Consider the following 25,608-nt stretch of genomic DNA (forward strand, 5'->3'; position numbering starts at 1 on the left):
CTTACTGAAATGAAGTCTTCTTTGGTGATCATTCGTAGCCGAGTAAGAATGTCTTCCATAAACACGGTTTTAACAATGAGTCCATAAGTGACTGTGGAGGCCAATTCTGGATCCACACGTCCTTCCTGGTTTCCGGGTGGGAGTTGATCACAGTGTGGATTTGCCAAGCATGCCCTCATCTTAGCATGTTTCTCCCTTGCATCCTGAGTTCAAGTGTCTTCAAAGCCCATGACACCTTTGGTAAAGGCTGTTCTCCAGTTACATGTAAGTACATGTAACTGCATGTGATTGTGTCCATCCTTCAGTCATCTTCAGCAACCTTTGCCTCCTCACTCTTGACCTGGCTCAAGTTGAAATTTAGATGACAGCAGTGCCGGATTTATGCATAAGCAAAACAAGATATAGCTTAGGGCCCCACTCTCTTGGGGACCCCCCAAAAATTAAAGGGAAAAAAACCTAGATGTACAATTCCAAAAATATAAGATAAAAAACAAATAAAATAAAACCTACATACAGCAACAGTGTTTTGTGTTCTGTAGGCTCCTAGGATGTAAGTCATGGGCCCCGCCTGCTAGCCTGCTCCCTAAAATATCACAGGTTTGCTCATTTCTATATATAGGGTGCCTACATTCTGCATGTGCAAATGACTTTAGATACCTATTAGATCCATAAATGACCATATAGCATATATCATCATCATCAATCTTTATTATGGTCCAGAGACCCAACAAATCATTACAAAGCAATATACAATTCATACAGCCTACCTCCAGGTTAAACAAGCATTTTGTTCAGAATATAGGGATTTGTTCTTGCAACCACTGATAAAAACTTTGCCACTGCTAATGTTCTAGCATTTGTCCAGTCTTCCAATAGGAACCTGACATAGTGAGCCTCTGATTTTCCTGGGAAAGGTACCAGCAAGGGTAGTATCAGTTCAGCCCTGGCTTGCTCATATTTTGCATAGTGCAACAAAATATGTTTTATGGAATCAATGTCTTGAGCACATGAGCAAAGTCTGTCCTGGTAGGGAACTCCTCTCAACCTGCCATCCAACACTGCAGAAGGAAAGACGTTTAGTCTGGCTTTGGTGAAAAGCCTTCGATAGTTTGGTACTGTCAGGTTTTTAATGTAAGATGTTAACTTAAAGACATGCCCATATTGTACTCCTACTGCCAGCAGACTACAGACTGCATGTGATCGAGATCGCAAGTCACTGTGTGCATTATAGCATATATTCAACCCAATAAACAGCGACCATTTGTTGTTGACAAAGGACAGCTGGACATATAAAGGGCCCCATTATCTTCAGCAGCTTAGGGCCTCATCAAACCTAAATTTGGCACTGGATGGCAACCTTATGTTCCGTGGGGGGGGGGAGGAGATCAAACTTATCCAATATGGAGCATTCATGGAAAGCAGGCATGCCAAAATATAATAATAATAATAATAATAATAATAATAATAATAATAATAATAATAGCAGCTTTGGGGCCTCAGCCAGATCTCACCACCATGTGAAGGACCTTAATATCTGATGTGAAGCCTACTTTTATTTCCCAAAAGACTTGCTCAAAGGGCACCTGATGGGTATGAGGCACAAAACCAGCAATATCCTTGTCAAAAACCCCACACAAAAGCAACAGATCCACCCATTCATCTATTTCTGTTAAAGTCAGTGGCAACTAAAAGTGGCTGGGCAGCTGGAAAATCCAGTTATGAATTAAAGAAGCACGGTAGCATTTATGTATGAACGCCTGTAGGATTTTCATGCCTGACATCAGAGTTCCACCTGTACAAGGTTGAAAGCAAGGCATAGAATGAGAAAAACGTTGGGCTGACAGCCAAACCTGTTGACATAAGCTTACAGGTGTCATTTTTCAAAACGGCCACTTCACCTTTCTGCAGCACCTGGCTCACAAACCGTGGTACCTACATCCATAAAATTCATGTCCATTTTTTTGTTTCTTTGAGTGCAATAAAAGCAATGGGCAACATCCTTAAAGTTGTATTGAGTGAACATTTTACAGTGAACTATGGGTTAAACCACAGAGCCTCTTGGGCTTGCCAATCAGAAGGTTGGCGGTTCGAATCCCCGCAACAGGGTGAGCTCCCGTTGCTCGGTCCCAGCTCCTGCCAACCTAGCAGTTTGAAAGCACAAAGTGCAAGTAGATAAATAGGTACCGCTCTGGTGGGAAGGTAAACGGCATTTCTGTGCGCTGCTTTGGTTCACCAGAAGCTGCTTAGTCATGCTGGCCACACAACCCGGAAGCTGTACGTCGGCTCCCTCAGCCAATAAAGCGAGATGAGTGCCGCAACCCCAGAGTCGGTCAGGACTGGACCAAATGGTAATGGGTCCCTTTACCTTTACCTCTATTGAATTGGGGGCAAAGGTAACGGAATCTGTAGTGGAAGTTTTTGCAACTTATACTATGTTACACATAACTGTATTTTGCGTTCCTGGTTGTAACCATGTACACCCTCCGGAAGTGACCTTTTTGTGGTCATGGTGGACAAGGGAGCCTTCTGGTCAGATTCTAAAGGAAAGTTTTTTTGAGGGAATTTAGAGATTGAAAAGAGGAAATAGATTCTCTGGAGAGAATCTGAGCTATCAAGACAGGGCATAATATAGCCCCTTTAATAAACCTTCATAGGAATTTCATGCCTGATAGTATTTTTATCTGCATGACGCAGAATCCTCTTTCTTCTACTGTGATACACATCAGGCATTAAAAAGGATTAGCTTTCCGGGGGATCCAACAGGGACTACACTTAGTAAATCATTGTCTCTGATCAGTAATGGACTGGATAGGAGCCAATAAACTGAAGCTCAGTCTCGATGAGATAGTAAGTGGGTATTTCATCTCTACTGCCAGATGCTGTTCATAGATTCCCTCTGAAAAACCAAATAGGATGTTTGGAGGTGCTCCTACACCTGTTCCTTACCCTTGGAGACCCCTGTGGCCTCTGTAATCTCAAAGCACCTTTCACCAGTTCAGCCCTCCTGGGCAGAGAAAGACTTACCATAATTAATCACTGGTAAGAGTCCCATGGACTGCAAGAAGATCAAACCTATCCATTCTTAAGGAAATCAGCACTGGAAGGACAGATCCTGAAGCTGAGGATCCAATATTTTGGCCACTTCATGAGAAGAGAAGACTCTCTGGAAAAGACCCTGATGTTGGGAAAGATAGAGGGCACAAGGAGAAGGGGACGACAGAGGACGAGATGGTTGGATAATGTTCTCAAAGCTACCAGCATGAGTTTGACCAAACTGCGGGAGGCAGTAGAAGACAGGAGTGCCTGGCGTGCTCTGGTCCATGGGGTCACGAAGAGTTGGGCACAACTAAATGACTAAACAACAACAACAACAACTTGTTTAGACAGTGGCCATGGATTGTGCATGGCCCTTCCTCTCAACTTTCCTTGCTCCTAATAAACCCACCACTTCTGAAGATGCTTGGCTGTCAGATTGCAACACCCTTTTCTTTCATGTTTACTTCCATGTCTGGCTGCCTAATTCATTCCCGGTCATGCCTTCTACCTCATATAGGTGAAAATTGCCATTGGAGCTAATGAAAGTATTTATTATTATTATTTGAAGAAAAAAATATGGAATGCTGCCTTCTCTAGGTGGCAGATGGTTGTTGGAAGGACTTGGAGTGAGAGGCAGGGAAGTGAAGATCTCAGAGGGTGAGAGTGGGAGGAGAAGAAAAAGATCCCAGGTGAGATCTGGAAGGATCCACCCCTTTTTGTGGGGGACAAGTGTTAAGAGCTACTTTTGAGAGAGAACTCCTCTTCTTCTTCTTCTTCTTCTTCTTCTTCTTCTTCTTCTTCTTCTTCTTCTCTTTTTAGTCCCCCCCCTTTTGTTTTTAATTAGTTTTTTTTATCTTACTGTATTATGAAAAAGCATCAATAAAGTCATATGGGAGAAGAGAATATTGTCTTCTGCTATGTTATACTGGAATATCATGGAGTATGCCCATTTATTTTAAAGTAAAGCCCAATTTTATTTCTGCTGGTGACCAAAGAAGGAAATGTATTTAGAAATGTGGGTTCTCCCCCCTTTTGAGAAGAAGCATGGCTGTACCTCTAAACAACCCCCTTTAAATATGGGTTTGTTTCATGGTAGATATGTGACATAACTTTGTAATAATATCCCTTATGAATAAATGTCAGTTTCTGCCACAGGGGTGTGTAAGCATTTCATAAATTACCTACTGAGTGGATCAATCCCTGTGGTTTGCGCTTGTAATTTGGCATAATCTATATTTTATGAGGTAGCGGCAGTTGCGTCTTATTATGTTGTAAAAATACAATAGCCATAGCTGTTAGCTGGGGGGGGGGGAGTTATTTGTGCAGAAATATATTAGTTTCCTTTTTTCTTTAGGAAGTTTTAAGGGCAGACCATCCATTGAATTTATTGGATGTTTGACCTAAAGGATTTTAAGATGGGAAACACTACAATGGAGCATGCATGTGAATGGATATAATACGTAATATGCACATGAATGGATACAGCATCAGGAATTTAATAGTCCACCTGAGTTAATGCAAATATGAATTTTAAAGTTGTGTCTGGACTATATCATTTCAGATTGTAAGTGCTCACACAAATGAATGCTTCTTCATATTAAAAAAGACAAAGGAGAATATGAATACACACACACACACGGTGTATATATATATATATTCTCATACAGAAAACCTGATGTCAGGGAGATGAATTCAACATTAGTTACTTGAAGTAGATCCATTGGAATCAATGGACTAGAGTAGCCTAGTTTCAGTGGGTCTACTCTATAGTTTAGTTGGACAACACCAGTATTTTGCCTTCCATTGGTGAAGGTTATAAATGTTCTTATTAAATGCTAGAATTGGATGAAGTAGCTGCATGAATGTAATTGCGTTGTGCAGATTGGGTATCTTTAACTACACTTTTTGATTGCCTTGTACGGTCCTTCATTTACACATTGATCAACATTATTCACAGTTAATTATGAGAATTGGCCGCCTACTGAGGCTTGTTGTGGTTGTTACTTTTCCAAAAAAAGAGTTCAGTTTATTTTTAACAGTGAGAAAACAGATAGGGGTCTTGAAGTACCATGATAGGAAGAATAATGTTGTATTGCTCAAGCAAGATGGAGTTGAGAAATAATGTATTTATAGGAGTGCATTAAGACCAATTTAGAAAAGGTTGATTAGATAAAGCAATTTTCATCCAAGCAAGCCTAAACCATTTCCTTATTTCATTGAATCAGCAACCATGTGCTCGTACAAACAAAATAAATATATACTCCCATCAGCTTTTCCTTGAGCTACTTTTAGTGTTCTCTGCTTAGTTTGTCAGGATACGTTGTTAGTGTAAGTTGTTTTTAAGAGTGCCTTCTTCCAGTCATTATGTTTTGCCTGGACACCCAAAGGAAGATCAGAAGATGAAAGCATGACTTGTGTTGAAGACAAAACTCAAATTTATATTTACAATGGAAGATGAATGTTTTGTTTTGGGTGAAGAGCTTGATACTAACCAATACAATGGTACCTTGGTTTACGAACTTAATCCGTTCCAGAAGTCCGTTCTTAAACCAAAACTGTTCTTAAACCAAGGAGCACTTTCCCTAATGAGGCCTTCTGCCACCAGTGCCCTTCCACTGTTCGGATTCCTGTCTTGGACCAAGGTAAAGGTCTCAAACCAAGACACTATTTCTGGTTTTGCGGAGTTTGTAAACCAAATCGTTCCTAAACAGGACTGTTCTTAAACCAAGGTACCACTGTACAAGCAAATATTTTCCCCCATGATTGCACCATCTGAGCAAACATGTCTCATCTACCCATGAATCATAACTGAATTAAATTTGTAGCAACCCACAGCATCAAAAACAGCAGGGTACCACTTCTGTGTACTATCCAAACATGGGGGAGACTGGATAGGAATAGATAGATAGATAGATAGATGATAGATATAGATAGATAGATAGATATAGATAGATATAGATAGATAGATAGATGATAGATAGATAGATGATAGATAGATAGATAGATATAGAAACTTTATTTGCACTAGCCATAACAATAAGATAAAATATATAGGGGATAGAGCTAAATAGTTATACAAAATACATTCTGGAGATTTACATCAATACAAATAACAGAATTGATAGCCACAGATAAAACAATAGGCTTTCTTTTGATTAAAAAACAAAAAGCTGAGGAATGTTAGAGAGCTAATTAAGTAATAGTTCTTATTCTAATTGCCCCTGCTAATTTTTTTTTATCTTGATCCGCCAGGATAAAAGACACCGTAGCAATGGTTGAGCAACCTGGACAGAAATTGCCTGGCATTTGAGGAGTGAATGAAATAGTTTTTCTCCATCAGCCTACCACACCTCCAGCCTCTGTGCTTTTGCAAACTTTGTTTGACTGTCCACTCCTTCCTCTGTCATGCTCACCTCTTCCTTCCAGCTCCCCATAATAGCAACTTTTGTCCTTGGGCTGGAATTTCCCATGAAGAACAAGGAAAGCTCCAAACTATAACAGGCTGGAGAGACGGATCTGCTTCTCATCTTCCCCAGAAGCATAACAGAGAGGGAAAGGGTAGTCTTCCGTGACCTTCTTCTGCCGTTTCCCTATTTTCTCCCCTCTCACTAGATTTTCAGCTAAGGGTGATTGCTCCCTCAACTTAGTCCTTCTTTCATTCACTGGAGGTTTATAGATTTCCTGAATCTCATCCTTCTTTCATCCTTTACTAATCCTTTACACTCCCCACAAGTTATTCTCTAGTCTACACACACACACACACACACACACACACACATGCCCCCTCTGTTGCTGTCTTCACCCAAGCACAGTTTAGTGAAACTGGCTTTCTAGCCAGACATACCACCCATTGCTACCTTCCTAGTAGAGAGCCAGTGTGGTGTAGTGGTTAAGAGCGGTGGACTTGTAATCTGGTGAACCGGGTTCGCTTCCCCGCTCCTCCACATGCAGCTGCTGGGTGACCTTGGGCCAGTCACACTTCTCTGAAGTCTCTCAGCCCCACTCACCTCACAGAGTGTTTGTTGTGGGGGAGGAAGGGAAAGGAGAATGTTAGCCGCTCTGAGACTCCTTCGGGTAGTGATAAAGCGGGATATCAAATCCAAACTCTTCTTCTTCTTCTAAAGGGCCACTCTTACCACACAACCCCAAGAAAGAGGCTTCAAACCACGGGCCAGGAATGGCTCTGTGAACAACAGTCCATTGTAGGCAGCTTCAGGAAAGACCTTATGTGCTGGTCCTGAGGGGGGGGGTTACCAGGTTTCCAATGTCGCTGCTCCCGCAACCTGGGACTGGGCTGACTGGCCTTTATCTCCTCTGAGGCATAGGGCGGTCCCAGCCCACAGGTGACCCGCCTCTCCTGGCCTTAAGGCGAGCACTCCTCCTGCAAGAACTTAGTTCCCTCCGCCTCTCTGCCCTGAGCCTCTGCAGCTCAGGAGAGGCTGGAGGGTTACTGGACCCAGAGGCAACCTCACCTTCCCCTGACAGGGCTGAGAGTGGAGCACCTGCAGGCAATGGGTCCTCCATCCTTATACACACCCCAAATAGCCCTCAGGCACTATACTGTTTGGTACCAGAGGATTTGGCTCATGAAGTGCCCTAGAAACATTCTTTTCGGGCTGGAAGCTAGAGCTGCCAGTGTGGTGTAGTGGTTAAGAGCGGTAGTTTCGTAATCTGGGGAACCGGGTTTGCGTCTCCGCTCCTCCACCTGCAGCTGCTGGGTGACCTTGGGCCAGTCACACTTCTGTGAAGTCTCTCAGCCTCACTCACCTCACAGAGTGTTTGTTGTGGGGGAGGAAGGGAAAGGAGATTGTTAGCCGCTTTGAGACTCCTTAGGGTAGTGATAAAGCGGGATACCAAATCCAAACTCTTCTTCTTCGTCTTCTTCTAGTGTGGCAGGTGCCTGTTTTGTTTTGTTTCTTGTAGTAGCAGGGGTGCCAAATCATTGTCGTTGCAAAAGGTGGGTGCGGCGGTATCTTTCAGGGGAGCAACAGAAAACCCTGCATTATGCCTTTTAAAAAGGTGTATAATGCAGGAGTAGCATACCGAAGCAGATCTGCAAGAACAGTGTTTCCCCAGTCTGACAAGTGGGATCATCTTTAGAATGGTCCTGGTTGCGGGCAGCCCGGTTCCTCCCCCCACCCTGGCGTGGGTGGAGTAGCGCTTTCATGCCGGGGTGGCATCATGATCACCCCAAGTCTATTGGCCAATCATTTTGAATGGGGGGGTCATGGGGGGTTTAAAAGAGGCAGCACGACATGGGCCATGCACCTGTTTCATGCTGCCGAACACCCGTCCACCTGCCCTGTACAGTGGTACCTCGTGTTAAGTACTTAATTCATTCCGGAGGTCCGTTCTTAACCTGAAACTGTTCTTAACCTGAAGCACCACTTTAGCTAATGGGGCCTCCTGCTGCCGGCGCGCCGCCAGAGCACAATTTCTGTTCTCATCCTGAAGCAAAGTTCTTAACCCGAGGTAATATTTCTGGGTTAGCGGAGTCTGTAACCTAAAGCGTATGTAACCCGAGGTACCACTGTAATTTTATGTGTTCTCTGGTCTTGCTTTGGACGTTGGTTGGTCACCCGTCTTGGGCCAGGGGCCAGGTAGGAATTTTTCCATTTGGCAGATTGGCACAGGCCGCTTGGTTTTCGCCTACCTCTTAGCAATCGTCACAACTTTGTAAGGTTTGGTGGTTAGGCATTGGCTCATTGATTTATGGGGGAGGTGAGGTCAGCCATCGCCTGCCCCCCCCATTGACCAAGGTTAAAGGAATCCAGGGCCTGGTTCCTGTCCAAAGTCCGCTTGAGGGGCTAGGGCCATGCTAGGCGGGTTCCCCATTGTGGCTTCCTTGGGGTGGTTTACCCTTATTGCCTACCTGCAAAGCGGGCAGGAGTCCGATATAGTCTGTGCCAATGCCTAAGCCAATACTGCCCACATTTCTGTAATTCAATAAAGTTGTGGCCTAAAATTTGCCAATAACCTTAAACTAAATATTCTGTGTTTGTGCGAATTTATTTTAACAAGGGGCTGGTCTGGGGGCCTTGCCACGCAACTAGTTGAGCAATGTCCAGCCACTTTTGATTGATGGGGTCTGTGTGGAGAGGGTAACAATGTTCAGATTTTTGGGTATTGAATTACAAGAGGATCTGACCTGGAGTGCCAACACAAGGGGGCTTGTGAAGAAGGCGCAGCAGAGACTGTACTTTTTGAGAATCCTAAGGAAAAACCATCTTCCGCAGAAACTGCTGCTTGCCTTCTAACACTGTGCCATTGAGAGCGTGCTCACTTATGGCTTATGTGTGTGGTATGGAAGCTGTACTACCCAGGACAGGATGGGGTTGTGCAGAGTTGTTAAGGCAGCAGAGAGCATTGTTGGCTGCCCACTCTCCACCTTAGAGCAGATTTATGCCACAAGGTGCCAGAGGAAGGCACTGGACATAGTAAAAGATCCATCGCATCCTGGTCACTGTCTCTTCGAGCTCCAGCCGTCGGGACGGAGATACAGGACGATGAAGACAAGAACGAGCCGTCTCAAGAACAGCTTCTTCTCCAGAGCGATCTCGGCCCTGAATGGGAAACCTGGACTTTGAAAGTCATCTAATCTTCCTTGCTGTATTATACTGTATTGTTTTAATTAGTGTTTTTATACTTGTTCTGATTTTGAGTGGAGTGCCCTACCTGGGTGGATGGAGCAGCCAAGTAATTTTCGTTGTCCCCGAAAGGGGGCAATGACAATAAAGATGATATTATTATTATTATTATTATTATTATTATTATTATTATTATTATTATTATTATATTAGTTCCAAGCAACTATCTAAATGTTTTACATAATAAAATGATCTGTTTTGAATTGGTTTAGGCTGTCATCCATCATGTCTAACTATTAATGCTGGATCTAGAATGTCCTTGCGGGCATTGAAGGGTCTGGCTTGCTGACGAATTTACGTATATAATTGCCAATGCACAACATCCTTGCGTGGGATAAAGAAAGCAATGGGGGTTTATCTTTCGGCGTGGCACTCGTGATGTTGCTTAGTCAAGCAGCAATATTTGGCATTCCGTTCACATTCTGCTACTGCCACTAAAGCAGCCTGAAGGAAGAGGCAAAAGGAGCACACTAAATTGAGCACTTAAATCACTAGTTCTTTGGCTCCATGGCAGATTTAACGAGCATCCTGGAACGAATGCTGTGAAATAATATACTGTCAAACCTGACACAGCAGAATGGTTCTGCTTCCAGTCACACAATAGTCCAGGTGACCATGCAATTACAATTAACCTCCTGCTTGCTTATACCTAATGAGAAATGATCATATGAATGATAAACCCAGGAAAGTAATGTGGCCACAGGAAAATGATCTTTCAACCTTATGGAGGCGGTGATGGGTTGGTGGCTGTTTTTTTGGCGTATGTGTTTTGAATAACTTTGGAAAGAGCCAAAGGAATATGAATTTTCATTCTTTTCCTGTCACCCATGGCAAATGGGAGATCACATATACACTGAGCTGTCTGTTAGCAATTTCCCCCCAAACAAAAGTGCTCCTCAAATGCTAAAGGGTACCTGAAAGAGTTATGAAAACATTATAGAGAGATTGTCAAGAGATCCCCCCCCCCAAAAAAAGCACTATAGTTTTTGAGATTACTCTTTGAAAATGATGACAGTAGGTTCAGGACCAGCAAAGGGAACTTTTTTATTTCACATTGCATTTTATGGGTGTGGCTATCACACAGGGTCCCCGGACATTTGACAATATATTGATCCCTGTGCCACCACTGTGATTGCTTTCCCGCTGCCACCAACTCTCGGGTACACACGGAGTCCAGACAGTTGTTAACATTAACAAATAATCAAGTTTATTTTATAGGCATGTACAAGTTTATGGTTTCAGTTAATTTTTCTTGGCAGTTTCTTAATCTTAGTTTCTTTACTGACCTATATGTTCCTAACACTTCAAACTGATTATCCCAACTATCTGACTCCACCTAACAGTTCATAGAATCATAGAATCATAGAATCATAGAGTCGGAAGAGACCACAAGGGCCATCGAGTCCAACCCCCTGCCAAGCAGGAAACACCATCAGAGCACTCCTGACATATGGTTGTCAAGCCTCTGCTTAAAGACCTCCAAAGAAGGAGACTCCACCACACTCCTTGGCAGCAAATTCCACTGTCGAACAGCTCTTACTGTCAGGAAGTTCTTCCTAATGTTTAGCTGGAATCTTCTTTCTTGTAGTTTGGAACCATTGCTCCGTGTCCGCTTCTCTAGAGCAGCAGAAAACAACCTTTCTCCCTCCTCTATGTGAGTTCCTCTCACTCTCTCACAACACAACTCAACCAACCCACAGACTTATCCTCCCTCTTCCTTCTCCAACTCCCAACTCTCAACTGACTTCCACACAACTCCAACTCCAACTCTAACTCCTCCCCTCGGGTTCCCACTGGCCAAACACTTCACACTCATTTAACGCTTTCCTTATGACCCACCTAGGAGGCAAATGCCACAATGGGTTTCAGTACCATAAATTGTGGCAATGGTTACTCTGCTGGGCTAGTCAGAACCACAGACTCATTAACTACTGTTCACAAGACTTAACCTGTGACACCAAAGTTGACAACCCAAATTTGTGTCTGCTGCTCCACCCCATGTTGCTGTCATGCATCAAAGATGGGGCTCTAGGGTGGGTGGAAAACGAAACCCTCCCTGTGGTTCTCTAGGCTGTTTCCCTACGCTTCCCCTCTTCTCTGCTGTTTTCAGACCACAGCAGTGCTGAAGCAATTTCCTTGCTGCTTCCCAGTGTCATAGCAGTGGAAGTCAAGGATACCCAAAGTCACTGCATCCCCAATCTTTAATTAATGAGGAGGAAGATTGACAGGCTTCAACAACAGACGGCTATGATCAGCTCATACATCATTGCCCAAACACATCGTTCTCTCCCAAAATTAGGTGGTGTATTTGAAAAAAAGATACTTACATCCACTGTTGTGCACAGCTGACTGCTGAAGCTCCATCTCTGTGTGAAACATGAAAACTATTCTGGACCTTCCCGTAAAAGCACCCCCAAAATTTTTATGAGGTTTTTTTTTGGGGGGTAGATCCCCTTAAAGGTGTTGTGGGTTTGTGCCAAGGATTCCTCCCCGTAATCCTTGGATTTAGTAAAAGTTAGAATTAAGCAAGGTTTGATTAAAGGTAAAGGTAAAGGTACCCCTGCCTGTACGGGCCAGTCTTGACAGACTCTAGGGTTGTGCACTCATCTCACTCTAGAGGCCGGGAGCCAGCACCGTCCGCAGACACTTCCGGGTCACATGGCCAGTGTGACATCGCTGCTCTGGCGAGCCAGCACCAGCGCAGCACACGGAACGCCGTTCACCTTCCCGCTATAAAGCGGTACCTATTTATCTACTTGCACTTTAAGGGTGCTTTCGAACTGCTAGGTGGGCAGGAGCTGGGACCAAAAGATGGGAGCTCACCCCGCCGTGGGGATTTGAACCGCCGACCATACGATCGGCAAGTCCTAGGCACTGTGGTTTTACCCACAGCGCCACCCGCGATTAACCTTTGCCAAACATGGAAACCTCTTGGATTTAGTTATGGTAAGGAGCCAAGCCAGCTGGGCAGAGCTAACTGGACAGGCCATTAGCAGAGGACAAAGGCCATCAAGGAGATGGTCAGAGGGCAAGTGGCAGTGGGACTCCTTCTTTGCTGGGCGCTAGTGGGCAGAGGCAAATCACAGATTTAGGGGTTCAACTTTGAATGATGTAGGCTGGGAGTGGGAGGTCCTTTGAGTTACTTAGCAGTGAGAAGGAGGGGCAGAACTCCCTATGAGCTGAGGATGACAGGCTGGAGCAAAGGGAAAAGGGGATGGCTTTTTGCTGTTCTTCGAATCCAATGTTGCCCTTAAGGGGAAGCCATACCCTCATACGGGACGCAGGTGGCGCTGTGGGTTAAACCACAGAGCCTAGGACTTGCCGATCAGAAGGTTGGCGTTTCGAATCCCCACGACTGGGTGAGCTCCCGTTGCTCGGTCCCTGCTCCTGCCAACTTAGCAGTTCAAAAGCACTTCAAAGTGCAAGTAGATAAATAGGTACCGCTCTGGCGGGAAGGTAAACGGCGTTTCCGTGCACTGCTCTGATTCGCCAGAAGTGGCTTAGTCATGCTGGCCACATGACTGCGGAAGCTGTACACTGGCTCCCTCAGGCAATAAAGTGAGATGAGCGCCACAACCCCAGAGTTGGCGACGACTGGACCTAATGGTCAGGGGTTCCATTACCTTTACCTTTATACCCTCAATCGCTGTGAATGCTCCACAATCCTTCCATCTAGGTGCAGGTTGTATATATGTGTAAATAAACTATATATCATAAGGACACCACAGTCTTTTTTGTGCCTCATTGCTCCTAAAGGGACCCTGGAAAGCACATCTACAACCCCTGGAACATGGGTCGGCAAACTAAGGCCTGCGGGCCAGAACAGGCCCAATTGCATTCTAGATCCGGCCCACGGACGGTCTGGGAATTGCCACGTGGATCACCAGTGCATGGATCACCAGTGGACATTCTTTCCCTCTCCCTCACAAGGCGTTGCTTTTCTCCTCAGGGATGGAGCAATCTTGTCCTACGCCAGGCGCCATCGATGGTGGGAGTTGGCTCGCCCGCCTGCCCACCTCAACAGGGCGGTGCTGTGAAGGGGGCATGTGACGCCGGCTGCCGCTATATTTTCCTCCTGCTCCTCCTCCCTCTCCCTCAGTCTGCCCTTCCTTCCTTCTCCACATCCCTTTTTCACGCCGCTTCCTTGTGCACTTCCTTCACCCCCACCTCCCTCCCTCCCTCCCTTCTTCATTCCTCCCATGGTGTTCAGATGGGTTGTTGCGATGGCCACAGCCATCACTTGCGGGTTGGTGGGCGGCTCTGTCTTCTTCTCCGCGCTGTCTCTCGGGAAGCAGCAGCAGCAGGTGTGGTGGGCAAAAGTTCTGGCGATACCCCGCTTCCCCTACCTCCATCCTCAGTTCTTCCGCTGGGGCTACTGCCAACGCAGCCTCCTACCCCGCCACAGCACCTGGCTGGCTGAAGAAGCCCAACTGTGGCTGTTGGGACAACAACTGGGAGGGTAAAGTGAAGCATCTTCAGGCCTCTTTGCTGGTGGGCGAAAATCGTCTACCCCCCCCCAAATATAGTCTGGCCCCCCACAAGGTCTGAGGGACAGTGGACCTACTGAAAAAGTTTGCTGACCCCTGCCCTGGAATCTCGGGGGAAGAATGGAGGAGCTCCCCTAAAGCTTGGAGCATGTCATGCAAATTCCTGGTGGTTATGACATTGCTGCCTCTCTTTCTAATCTCACTGTCATGCCGAGAGGCCGAGCAGTTCTCACTTGGTTGTTTCCTCTCAGTTCATTGTCTCCCTCCAGCCTTGGCTCTGAGACAACCCTCAATCTTGAAGAATCCACACACACACACACATTAATATTATTGACACATTAGCTAAAACAACAGACTGGTGTGTAACTGCTTTCCTGGCCACCTACAGATTTTCTTCCAGGTAACCAGACTGGAAACATCACTAAGACTGAAGGTTTTTTTTTGTGTGTTTCTTTTTACTAACATAGATGTATCTGGGGGGGCGGACCAGAAATTATTATGGACTTATTTACGATGTTGGGAAAGAGTCAGCCATGGACTACTGATTGATTTATTGTGGTTTCTTAATTCGGATGGTGGAGTCTTCAGAGTCTTCATTTCCCATTTCAACAATGTTGTGATGATCGCAGGGGATCGTTTTATTGCTTCAAATTGTTTAGGATTTCTTAGCTTGAGAATCAATCTTGATTGAACGGGGTTCAGCTGATTGCTCTTGGAAATCAAAATAGCCCATTACATTCCTTGAAAATTAACCCAGATAGAAGTCTTTCTCTGCTTTCCAGCTGTTTTTCTTCTGTCTCCCCTCTCCCTCTTCTTTCTCTGAGTCTTTTTCTTTCTCTTATGTAACTGGGGATCATGGTCTACAAACTGCTAGCCTGAGCTATGGTGCAACACTATTCACTATTCTCCACTATTCACTATTCTTCCTTGGACTTCCAAGTGTCAACTTGATAGGTTGCCGCAGGGGTGCCATCTAGAATAAAATGTTGTGGGGGCCCAGGTAAGCCCCACCCCTCATAATTGATCACATGATGCAATACACATGATGCACCACATGAGAGCCAGTGTGGTGTAGTGGTTAAGAGCGGTAGTCACATAATCTGGGGAACCGGGTTCGCGTCTCCGCTCCTCCACATGCAGCTGCTGGCTGACCTTGGGCCAGTCACACTTCTTTGAAGTCTCTCAGCCCCACTCACCTCACAGAGTGCTTGTTGAGGGGGAGGAAGGGAAAGGAGAATGTTAGCCACTTTGAGACTCCTGAAGGGGAGTGAAAGGCGGGATATCAAATCCAAACTCTTCTTCTACACACAAACCATTTGAATGGGAATGCCCATCAACTTTGTGGGGGCCCACCCCTCAATTATTTTATTGTGGGGACCAAAGCCCCCACAGCCCCTAGGAGATGGCTCCTATGGCTTGCCATATAGAAGTACAGTGGTACCTCAGGATGTGAACGGGATCCATTCCAGAGCCCCATTCACATCCTGAACAGAACGCAAGACGCGACGGTGCGTCTGCGCATGTGCGAGTGGCAAAACCCGGAAGTAATGTGCTCCTTTACTTCTGGGTTGCTGCGGAGTGCAACTAGAACACGTTCAACCTGAAGCACATTTAACTCGAGGTATGACTGTACCACCATACTATTTTCAGCCAGTTTTTTTGGAGGGGAGGGGAGAAGATGGGTCTTCCAGCTTTCTCAACTGCCCAAGAAGATAGATACCTTGTCAAATTAATAGTTGCAAAGGTGGAGTTCTCAGGTGAAGATTCATGATCCTTGTAATGCTATAACAAGCAGAATCAATATGTCAAGCACAGGTATAATGTACTGCAGCGTTTTCCTGTCACAGGAGCTGATATATTGGCAGTGGAATTCTTGCATACTGTTTAGCCACTTATTTTGTTAATGGTCTCCTTATTAAAGTGATTGGGTGACGTTCTCATGTTATATGCTATATTTCTTAACCCCAGCAGTGAAAGAAATGTTGAATGTTCTTGGCTCTGCAGCCATGAATTTTTTCAGCTCGGAAGTTCAGAAAGGTAGATTGGTGGCTTTTCTGTCTGAAGTATTCAAATATTTAGAGTTGCAATGCTTTGCTGTCTGATTCTGTGCCTGAAAGCTCAAGGTTTATATCTTTTAAAACTAAGATATCTCTGTATGCACCCCTGCCCTGGGGGCAAAATAAATTGCATGTGGTGGGTATTGCATCTTAAATCCTAATGTTGGAACCATCTGCAAATGTTTGATATTGGATCTGCTTGCTATGAATGTGAGGACAACAAAGCTTTAATTCCTTCAATCGTTTGTGCTAAGTCACACCTATTTAAAGTAAACAAGTGTGCATTGGTAGAAAGTTGGTATATACATCACAACTGAATAAAAGTTGTTATTCTGATTTGAGATGAGAGGAAATAATCTGTATAGTTTTCATTTTGTTTTTATCAGGAGAAGAGATGGTCTGTGTTTTTTAATGTCTTCTTCTGTGTTCCTTCAATGTTTTCTCTAATGTCCAGGACTTGAGTGAAAAATAATATGGCAGCTCAAACTCCTGCCCCCCCCCCCCCGCAATAGTTCCCTCTCCTTCCTACCCTTATTTGTGTTCAGCTCATTCTTTTGCAATAAATGAGGTAGGCTTTTAGGGCAGTCTTGCAGTTCCAGGACAATTGTAAAGAGATTGAAAAAGCTAGTTGACTGTGTGGGTGGCAACAGTGGTGGCCAAAACTCACATATCTCTCTACCACATAATGAACCCAGAATAATGGAAATGATGGTCCCTTGTATTATTGCTGTGGAAAAAAACCTAGTGGAGCATAGTGCTCTGGCTACTACTGCCACCACCAACGGGAGTCACTTGACTTTGTCAACTGTGTTGTTGTTGGTTTTTAAAACAATTTAATTATTTTTAAAAATCCGAGGGGTAGGGAAGAGCAGAAGCAATATCTTGGCAAGCAAAATCACCCCCTGAACCAATTTGCTTGGTGTAAACCAGTAATCTGAGGAGATGGGGAGCCACTAGGGGGCGCATCGGAAGATGGCTGACAATAACATCTCTCCGACCCACACGAGGTAATTTGGAGGCTATGATGGGAGTAATTAGCCTCCCTACCCCCCCCAGGATGGTGGTGGGGGGACTGCCCTTGCCTGCTGTGTCCTATACCACCCCCGAATTTGTGGGGATGGGGGCACTAGGCACAAAGCCCTCCTGTGGGATTCCGGTGCTCCTGGATGCCGTCCCTGATCCGCGCCACTAGCTGCAAGAACTTCAAAAGAAATAATTTGGATGAAGGAATGCACATATTTCAAGGAAGGAGGGGGAGTAAAGACTGCTAACAGAAGAGATCTCTGATAAAACAAGACAAGATTAAATCATGAGAAGATACGCCAAGACACGGTATGGCAAATGACTGATGGGGGAGGGGGAAAAACTTTCCTTTCTTTCCTTATGTGATTAAACAAGAATCCCCTCCCCTCACGAGTCAGAAATGTCGTTTTAAGGACTTAAGCTGTGGATTTAAGGCTGTGTGGAGATAAACTTTCGAACCAAAGCATGTTTTAAGAAGAGCGTGGAATGTATAAGAGCTTTGGAATGACGCAGTTAAAAATGCCGTCGCCATATTGGGAAGTTCTGTCGGAGGACTTAAGTCTGAGAGGAGAAAGAGAGAAATAGAGCTGTTTATACATTGTGGGTGAAACTCCTCAGAGGGACTTAAGAGCGACAGTTTTGCATGATGGAAAGAGCGATGTTATCTATGAAGGTGATGATATATGGAAACCATCCCGATTTGAGGACTGGAAGAACGGAAAAATTCACACAGGATTATTATTGGTGTTTATCGGCTTAAGGAGACTATCAGAAGAGATAATAAAGAAAAAAGAGAAAATATATGAACAAGATGTGATGTGGAAACAGCAAGACAAGACTGGATAGAATTATGAACTCTGTTTGGACTGATTTGGATTGATTTGGACATTAACGCAGTAGCAAGAAGATGATCAGAATCCCCCTTCGGATCTTGAAATATGGGTCCCCCCAACAAAATTTAAAATTCGGCTTTGTAATTTGGAATTTATGTGATGTGATTTAATTTGATTTGATTGGCCGGTTAATAAAAATTATTTAAAAAAAAGAAAGAGGAGATGAGGAGTTCTCCAGAGCCGCTGTATTTGAAGAAGTGAGGGATGTGGAGACTCCACTTTTCCCTGAGGTGGTGAGATTGGTGCACATCTATACCTCCCCATCAAATCCTCTAAGCATGCACAAAGAATATGAGTGGCAGCCAGGCCTCTGAATTAGCAGCCTCGATTACCCACAATCCACCTGGTTGCAGAGAACCTTATCCATGCATGATTAGAGCAGGAGACATCACAGCAGGCCCACTGCAATAAACCATTGGTAGCATTTAACACAGTAAACAGAACACACATTTCTGAGGTAGGTAAAAAGGTAAAAGGCCCCTGGACGGTTATGTCCAGCCAAAGGCAACTAGAATCATAGAATCATAGAATCATAGAGTTGGAAGAGACCACAAGGGCCATCGAGTCCAACCCCCTGCCAAGCAGGGAACACCATCAGAACACTCCTGACATATGGTTGTCAAGCCTCTGCTTAAAGACCTCTCATCTTGCTTTCAGGCTGAGGGAGCCGGCGTTTGTCCACAGACAGCTTTCTGGGCCATGTGGCCAGCAGGACTAAACCACTACTGGTGCAGCGGAACACCGTGACAGAAACCAGAGTGCCATTTACCTTCCCGCCACAGTGGTACCTATTTATCTACTTGCACTGGCGTGCTTTCAAACTGCTAGGTTGGAAGGGCACTGCTAGGTTGGAAGAAGCTGGCACAGAGCAACGGGAGCTCACTCCGTTGTGGGGATTCGAACCACCGACCTTCTGTTCAGGAAGCCCAAGAGGCTCAGTGGTTTAGACCACAGCGCCACCCGCTTCACTTCCTGTTTGCCTGCTACCACCATCTGCCAGTGCAAACTCTGGAAACACACACTAAAACATTTATTTCGAATTCCATCACTACAGCCATCTACAGAAATGTAGTTGCTTTATTTAGCCTTCTGATCTTGGCGTGTTTTTGCAGAAATGGCAGACCACCAATAACAGAAGCAGCTTTGCAACAGTAGCACCTTAGCTGTTCGAGTTAGTTAGCTCGTGTCTAAAAATGACTGCTGTTTTGGCACTGCTTTTATTTTAGGGATCCACCCCCCCCCTCACCTTTGTGGCTGCTAATCAAATGAGTAGATAATTCTGATGTGAGGAACTAAGAAAAGAACAGGTGTCTGTAACAGCTTCAAACTTTTATTTTAATTAGACGGAGCGTTGTTTTCTCCTTAACTCACTCTTCCTCACCCCCATCCCCTATTTTGTTCCCAAGGGACTGTTATTAAATTGAGTCATGGTGTCACAATCCTGATAAGTACCTTTTTATAAGGCAGCTGAATAAGAAATGGTGAATTTTTAAAAAGCGGAATAAAGTGAGAGTTTGTGAGAAATTGAACCCCGCAGGATCTGTGCCATTTGGAGAAAAGTCATTTATGGCAGGGAAGGAGGTTTTAAAATGGAATGGACATGCAAGCGCTAATCTTAACAAAACAAAACAAAATCCCAAGGTGTAGCTTAAATTTATGAATAAAATAATGTTGTCACAAGTATGGATTATGATCTTCCAATCAGAAATCAATATATAGAAATCATTCCAAAGACCACTGTAAGGCGGCAGTAGCCAATGGCTTCAAATTATGTCTTTAAAAATCTGCGTGGAAGTAAAATGTTCAATCCGAAAAGCAATGTCACTGTGCAATCTGTGCCTACCTGTTCAGAAGTAACTCCTAATGAGTTTAGTGGGACTTGCTTTATGATAAACATGCTTAAGATTAAAGCCTTAGTGAGGTTTATTTCTCAACAGCTGCCACCAAGATATTATTTATTTCTGTTAGGGATAAATAAACAACCCTGGACATTATTAAAAACATAAAGTGTATACTCAATCAATCTAGACCTTGGGTCCCCAGTGTGGCATCTGTGAGTTACTCGCTTTGGTGCCCACCAAATCCCGCTGCCCTTTCCAAAGTTGAATTGTTTTTAAAATGAGGAAGGATTTTGGCACTTTGGGTTGGGAGTGTCTCCTGTTTGTGGAAGTGTTGGCCAGATTTTTTCCTGTGTTTTCTTTTGTGTGTGTACAGTATAAGTTTTGCCTGGGTTTATTTGGGGGGGGGGGGGAGAGAATTTGAGCATTGTCAGTTCTTTTCTTCTGTGAAATGCATGTTTTCTGGTGTCCACCAAAGCTGCTTAAATCAGCCAAGTGGGGGGAATTCCTGCCGTGCCCCTGTCCCAAGGACAGACGACACATGACGGCATAGCAAGGTCAATCGCAAAATGCCCTAAAAGTAGGGAGAGGTGGGTGGGTGTTCCGAATGCAGAAGCCGAAATAGGAAACTCTGGGTCACGTGTATGGGTTTATATAGGTCCTTTGATCCATTTGGACTGCGCCCCATTGGCCAGATTGAACCCAGCATCGAGGGGCTGACCAGTCTTACCCACACACAACACAGGAGGTCAGTCTCCAGGTCTCACCGCAACACGTGCCCTCTTTTAAGGAGGACACGATTTCTCAACCTGAAGATTAGTAACGATGGGCAAATTTCCCTGAAAGATCACAATGACTGACTGTTGTCATCAGTGTGCAGCCAAAGGGGAATGTTGGATGTAGTCAACATCATGTTAAGGACATGTTAGCAGGCCTGTCCAGTGTGGTGCATTAACTGAATTCATGTCCCAGAATCCTTTGCAACGGGGGATCCTCAGAAGATTGGTCAATGCAGAAAGGAGTATGTGAAGGCTGGTATCTTAAATACCACCAAATGGGAAAAAACCTTTACCCATCTTGTATTTCCTTCCGTACACTAGGTGATGGGAGCAATTTTAATCTTGCTTCTTTCCGATTTTGAAATCTTAGGAGGTATGAACGTGTGTGTTCCTCTTCGAAACCAATTAGGCGGCACACATATCGCACTGTCATCAGCAAATTGCATTGCTTTCTATCAGGATCTATCAAAGAAATCTCGTGTCTGCTCGTTTACACAGAAAGAACCCCATCAAACTTTTTGTGCTGTAATGATTTTCTGTCCGTCTTGATGAGGCATAATTGGATAAATTCAAGACCTCTTTGAAGGCTAATTATATCCTGTACATTGTAGACCTGAGCTGCCCTTGTTATATATGAGCTTGTGCCTTCGCTTTTATCTCTTTTCTTCTCTGGGGTTTGCGTGCGAGCGGATTGGGTTGCAGCCTTAGAAGAAATTAAATGGAAGGGACACCCCTCTCGTCTGTCAACCCCCTCCCTCCAGCTCCTGTAGATATTAAAACACAACATGAAACATCTCTATAGATAGGGCCTTATTTAGAGATAGCCTTGGAGTAAATAAAACAACAACAACAGTGTTTCATGTCAGGAACCATAAAGCACGAGACCCACATTTGAGTAATTTATGTACAGTCCTGCAGAACAAATTCAATTCTGAAAGCACTCTCAGGCTATCTGTAGCTGTGATTTATATTCACTTTAAAGGGCCAGATTTCGGAAGGTATCAGCAGCCAGTCAATAGAGCTCAATTCCTGCATGGATGGCTCTTCCATTTCCTCTCTTAAAATTGCCCGTATATATCTTTTGCGGGTTTGTTTCTAGAGCACCTGCGATAATTTGATGCTGCATATAAAACAATATGTGAATGCCCCATTCTCATGTACGGGGAAAGGGATAGAAACCCAGCAGGGTAGTTTCACTCCCATATGATTGAGAACTAGCCGCCAAAGGACATTGCACTGAGTATAGGATAGGCTTTCCATCTAGGTACATCGTAAAATCATCAATAGCTTGCTAAGAGATTGATTCAACAAGCTATTGCTGATTTTACGATGTAACTGTATGGAAAGCCCATTATATGAGAATGGGGCAGCGACTACTTCAGTGCAGCAAGTGAGCAAGCAAATGGGCACTTCTGTGGCGCTGAGCCTCGGCTGTCTGTTCACCCACAACAGTGCCTGATCTGAACCAGACTGCATGTCTAATTCCTCCTGGGAGGAAAGGCTAGGGGCAGGTTCTGGTGGTTCTGGAGTGGGTACCAAGATTGGAGTCAAAGCTGGCACAGAAGCTTTGGCTGAAGCAGGTGCAGTCCATGCTGCTGAGTCCAAGCAACTGAGACCTTCCTCAGGAGGTGACTCATTCATAGTTCCCTCCCACTGTCACACACAGGCCAGCACAACCCACTGGGCCCTTCCCAGCGTCGTCAATGAGCAGCTGCTCCATACTGTCCTGATCCGACCAGGCCCTCTGCAATAGCTCTTTGGGACATGACAAATCAGTGTAGAAATGGTTCCAAACCATGATGGAGGCAGTGATGCTTCTGAATAGCAATTTCTGCAAAGAAGAAGAAGAGTTTGGATTTGATATCCCGCTTTATCACTACCCTAAGGAGTCTCAAAGCGGCTAACATTCTCCTTTCCCTTCCTCCCCCACAACAAACACTCTATGAGGTGAGTGAGGCTGAGAGACTTCAGAGAAGTGTGACTAGCCCAAGGTCACCCAGCAGCTGCATGTGGAGGAGCAGGGAATCAAACCCGGTTCACCAGATTATGAGTCCATTGCTCTTAACCACTACACCACGTTGGCTCTCTTGTAGGAGGTGAGAGTGCTTTTGCGCTGGTGTCCTGCTTGTGGGATTCCCACACGCATCTGTTTAGCCACTGTGAGAACAGGATGCTGGGCTATTGCCCTGATCCTTGAGGAAGTTGTCTTCTGTCAGGAGTCCCAGTTCTCGTCTTGATAACACAGCAAGCGTAGTTAATTAAATAGGAAGATTTGTTGCAAAAACAAGCAGAGTTCACAGGATGGCTTTAACAAGCCGCCAGCCTCGTCAGTCATGATGCCCCTTCTGAAAACTGCTTCTTGCAAGACCAGAAGCAGCTGAACTTTTGCTTCTGACATCTTTTGTTTTGGTTCCTGTCTCGGAGACCTCCCATTCGCCGAGACCTTGGACTGGGAGGGTCAGCTGCTGCCTCTTCCCCATTCTCTGAGAGGCTGTCTCTTAGCTCTTTCCTGCCTGATAAACTGCTTCCTTCTCTTTTCATGGCATTTTGCACTTCTTGATAGCAGGTTCTGGTTCACTCTCAGGCATTCTCTTATCAGCCGGCATTCCAAGGGACGGGAGAGTTGACACTAGCCTTCACTCATCCTGCCTGGCAGTTAACCCTCTCTGTTTCTGGCTGGTTCCTTCAGCTGACTGCAAACCTTCCCTGGGGGCTGGCTTATTCGTGACACCTTCAGTTATTAATTTAATTACAGTGATACCTCGGGTTACAGACGCTTCAGGTTACAGACTCTGCTAACCCAGAAATAGTACCTTGGGTTAAGAATTTTGCTTCATGTTCAGAACAGAAATCGTGCTCCGGCAGCACGGCGGCAGCGGGAGGCCCTATTAGCTAAAGTGATACCTCAAGTTAAGAACAGTTTCAGGTTAAGAATGGACCTCCAGAACGAATTTAGTTCTTAACCTGACTTTACATTTCCATACACCCAGAGTGGCTGGGGCTGTGTAATCATCATCATCATGACCACTGTAAATAAAATAAACATCAGCTACATCAGATGTTTTTCACCACAGGACTAAGGCTCCAATCATATACATGATTACATGCAGCAAGTCCCATTAAGCTCAGATGGACTAAACGAAAATGCAGTTGGCAGCAAATATAATCTATAGAACACTTGTCATATGTAGTAAACTAAGGGAGAAGATAAGAGAATTAAAGATTATATTGCTGTAAACTCTTGTTTAGTGCATACAAATTACAACTCATTGAAACACTTAAAAATCCTTTACATTTCCCCAAGAATTCAATTGGGTGAGTTATTCTAAGAAGGCAACATCTCTCAAGAGGCTATTCTAAAACAAGGCTTTGTATACAACTCAAGCTCAACTCCTTTGGAATATCGGCTTTTAACACAGTGGGAACAACATGCTAATTTAGCCATCAAATGTTAAGTTGACTTTTTCATTTGGAATTTGCTATGGTGATTATTGCACCAAAGGGATTCTTTAAAGCATTAAATATATTATTGAAGCATCACATGTGGGTTAATTCTTTGTTTTTCTTAACTGCTCGCACCTTGTTGGATCCTATATGGCAGCTGTATACCATTGTAGTATTCCTAGACATGGGTAGTATTGAGTGTCTTTCGTTCCTTGTAGTCTGCATCTTTCGGTGAGAACATGTTGCTTAGTATGCATTCAGATTTAATCAAGTTCTGTCACAAAGTAAACAAGTTTTCTGTCATTTCCCCATGCAAGCCAACTGGTAGACATAAGAAATTCAGGTGCTCAAAGCAAGGTTTTGATTCAGATCAGAAACATAGGTTGTGCCCAAAGCCATCAAAGTTGAACTGGCCCACTTTTCGTAGCTCAAAACATTATTCTATAAGTTTCTCAGGCATAATGCTAAATCAGCTGCCAAAAAGTTAGTACAAAGGTCTGGGCTCGTCTCTCTAAGACTATACAATCAAAAACAAACAGTGCATGCAACAGATATTCTCTGCTTTATACCACTGGTAACCCATGAATGCTAAGTGTAGAAAAGTATAATAATGGTCCTTTTTTCTTTCCTACTAAAAAGAAGTAAATCTTCCAGCCACTATTGTGCAGGACAAAAAGCATGAGAATAATAGCTCTCCCACACTTTCAGACAACAAGCTCTCTTGTATAGATGTATTAAATCCTGGAGGCATGTATTTTACAGGGGACATGTCTAGCTTGGAGCAAACTTTGAGGAATCTGTCAGATATGTGGTAATTTGAAATTCTTTGCAGGTTTCTGAGGGATGGGAAAACAAAGAGCAATGAGGGTTTTTTTTTTCCCCTTCCCTTTTAAAAATGAATTCATTACAGCACCTTCTCTGCAAATATCCCATTTCCTCTCTACGCCAATGCACTATTTCAATTTTGGCTAAGTCATTTATTTTTAGGAGAAGAGGCTAGATATTAAAAGCGAAAAACACATTCAACCATTTCCCTGAAATGCAGCTCTTAAAAAAAAAAAAAAGCTCAAAAGCAGCATTCTAATGTTTTCAGTGATTTTTTATAGGTGCTTGAAGATTTCTTAGCTGTAACACCTGAAGGCAAAAATTAATGATAAAACTACAGGGTTGGTATACAACGAAAAGAGAAGAAGAAACTACATTTACGCTGACATTTAAATAACTGAGTGTGTGATTTTTTTACCCGACTGAGTCTCAGTTGAAGAAAATGTATCTTGATGAGGGGTGTCATATTAGGTCAGGCATAGGCAAACTCAGCCCTCCAGATGTTTTGGGACTACAACTCCCATCATCCCTAGCTAGCAGGACCAGTGGTCAGGGATGATGGGAGTTGTAGTCCCAAAA

General features: G+C 44.3%; 1 protein-coding gene across 8 annotated transcripts in view; it reads left to right on the forward strand.

Annotated features, from left to right (window-relative positions):
* Positions 1–25,608, forward strand: part of EPHA5 (EPH receptor A5) — a 255,158-nt gene that overhangs the window by 121,230 nt on the left and 108,320 nt on the right. The window lies entirely within an intron of this gene.

The sequence above is a fragment of the Podarcis erhardii genome (genome assembly GCF_964252035.2).
Source record: "Podarcis erhardii genome assembly, chromosome: 13".
NCBI lineage: Eukaryota > Metazoa > Chordata > Lepidosauria > Squamata > Lacertidae > Podarcis > Podarcis erhardii.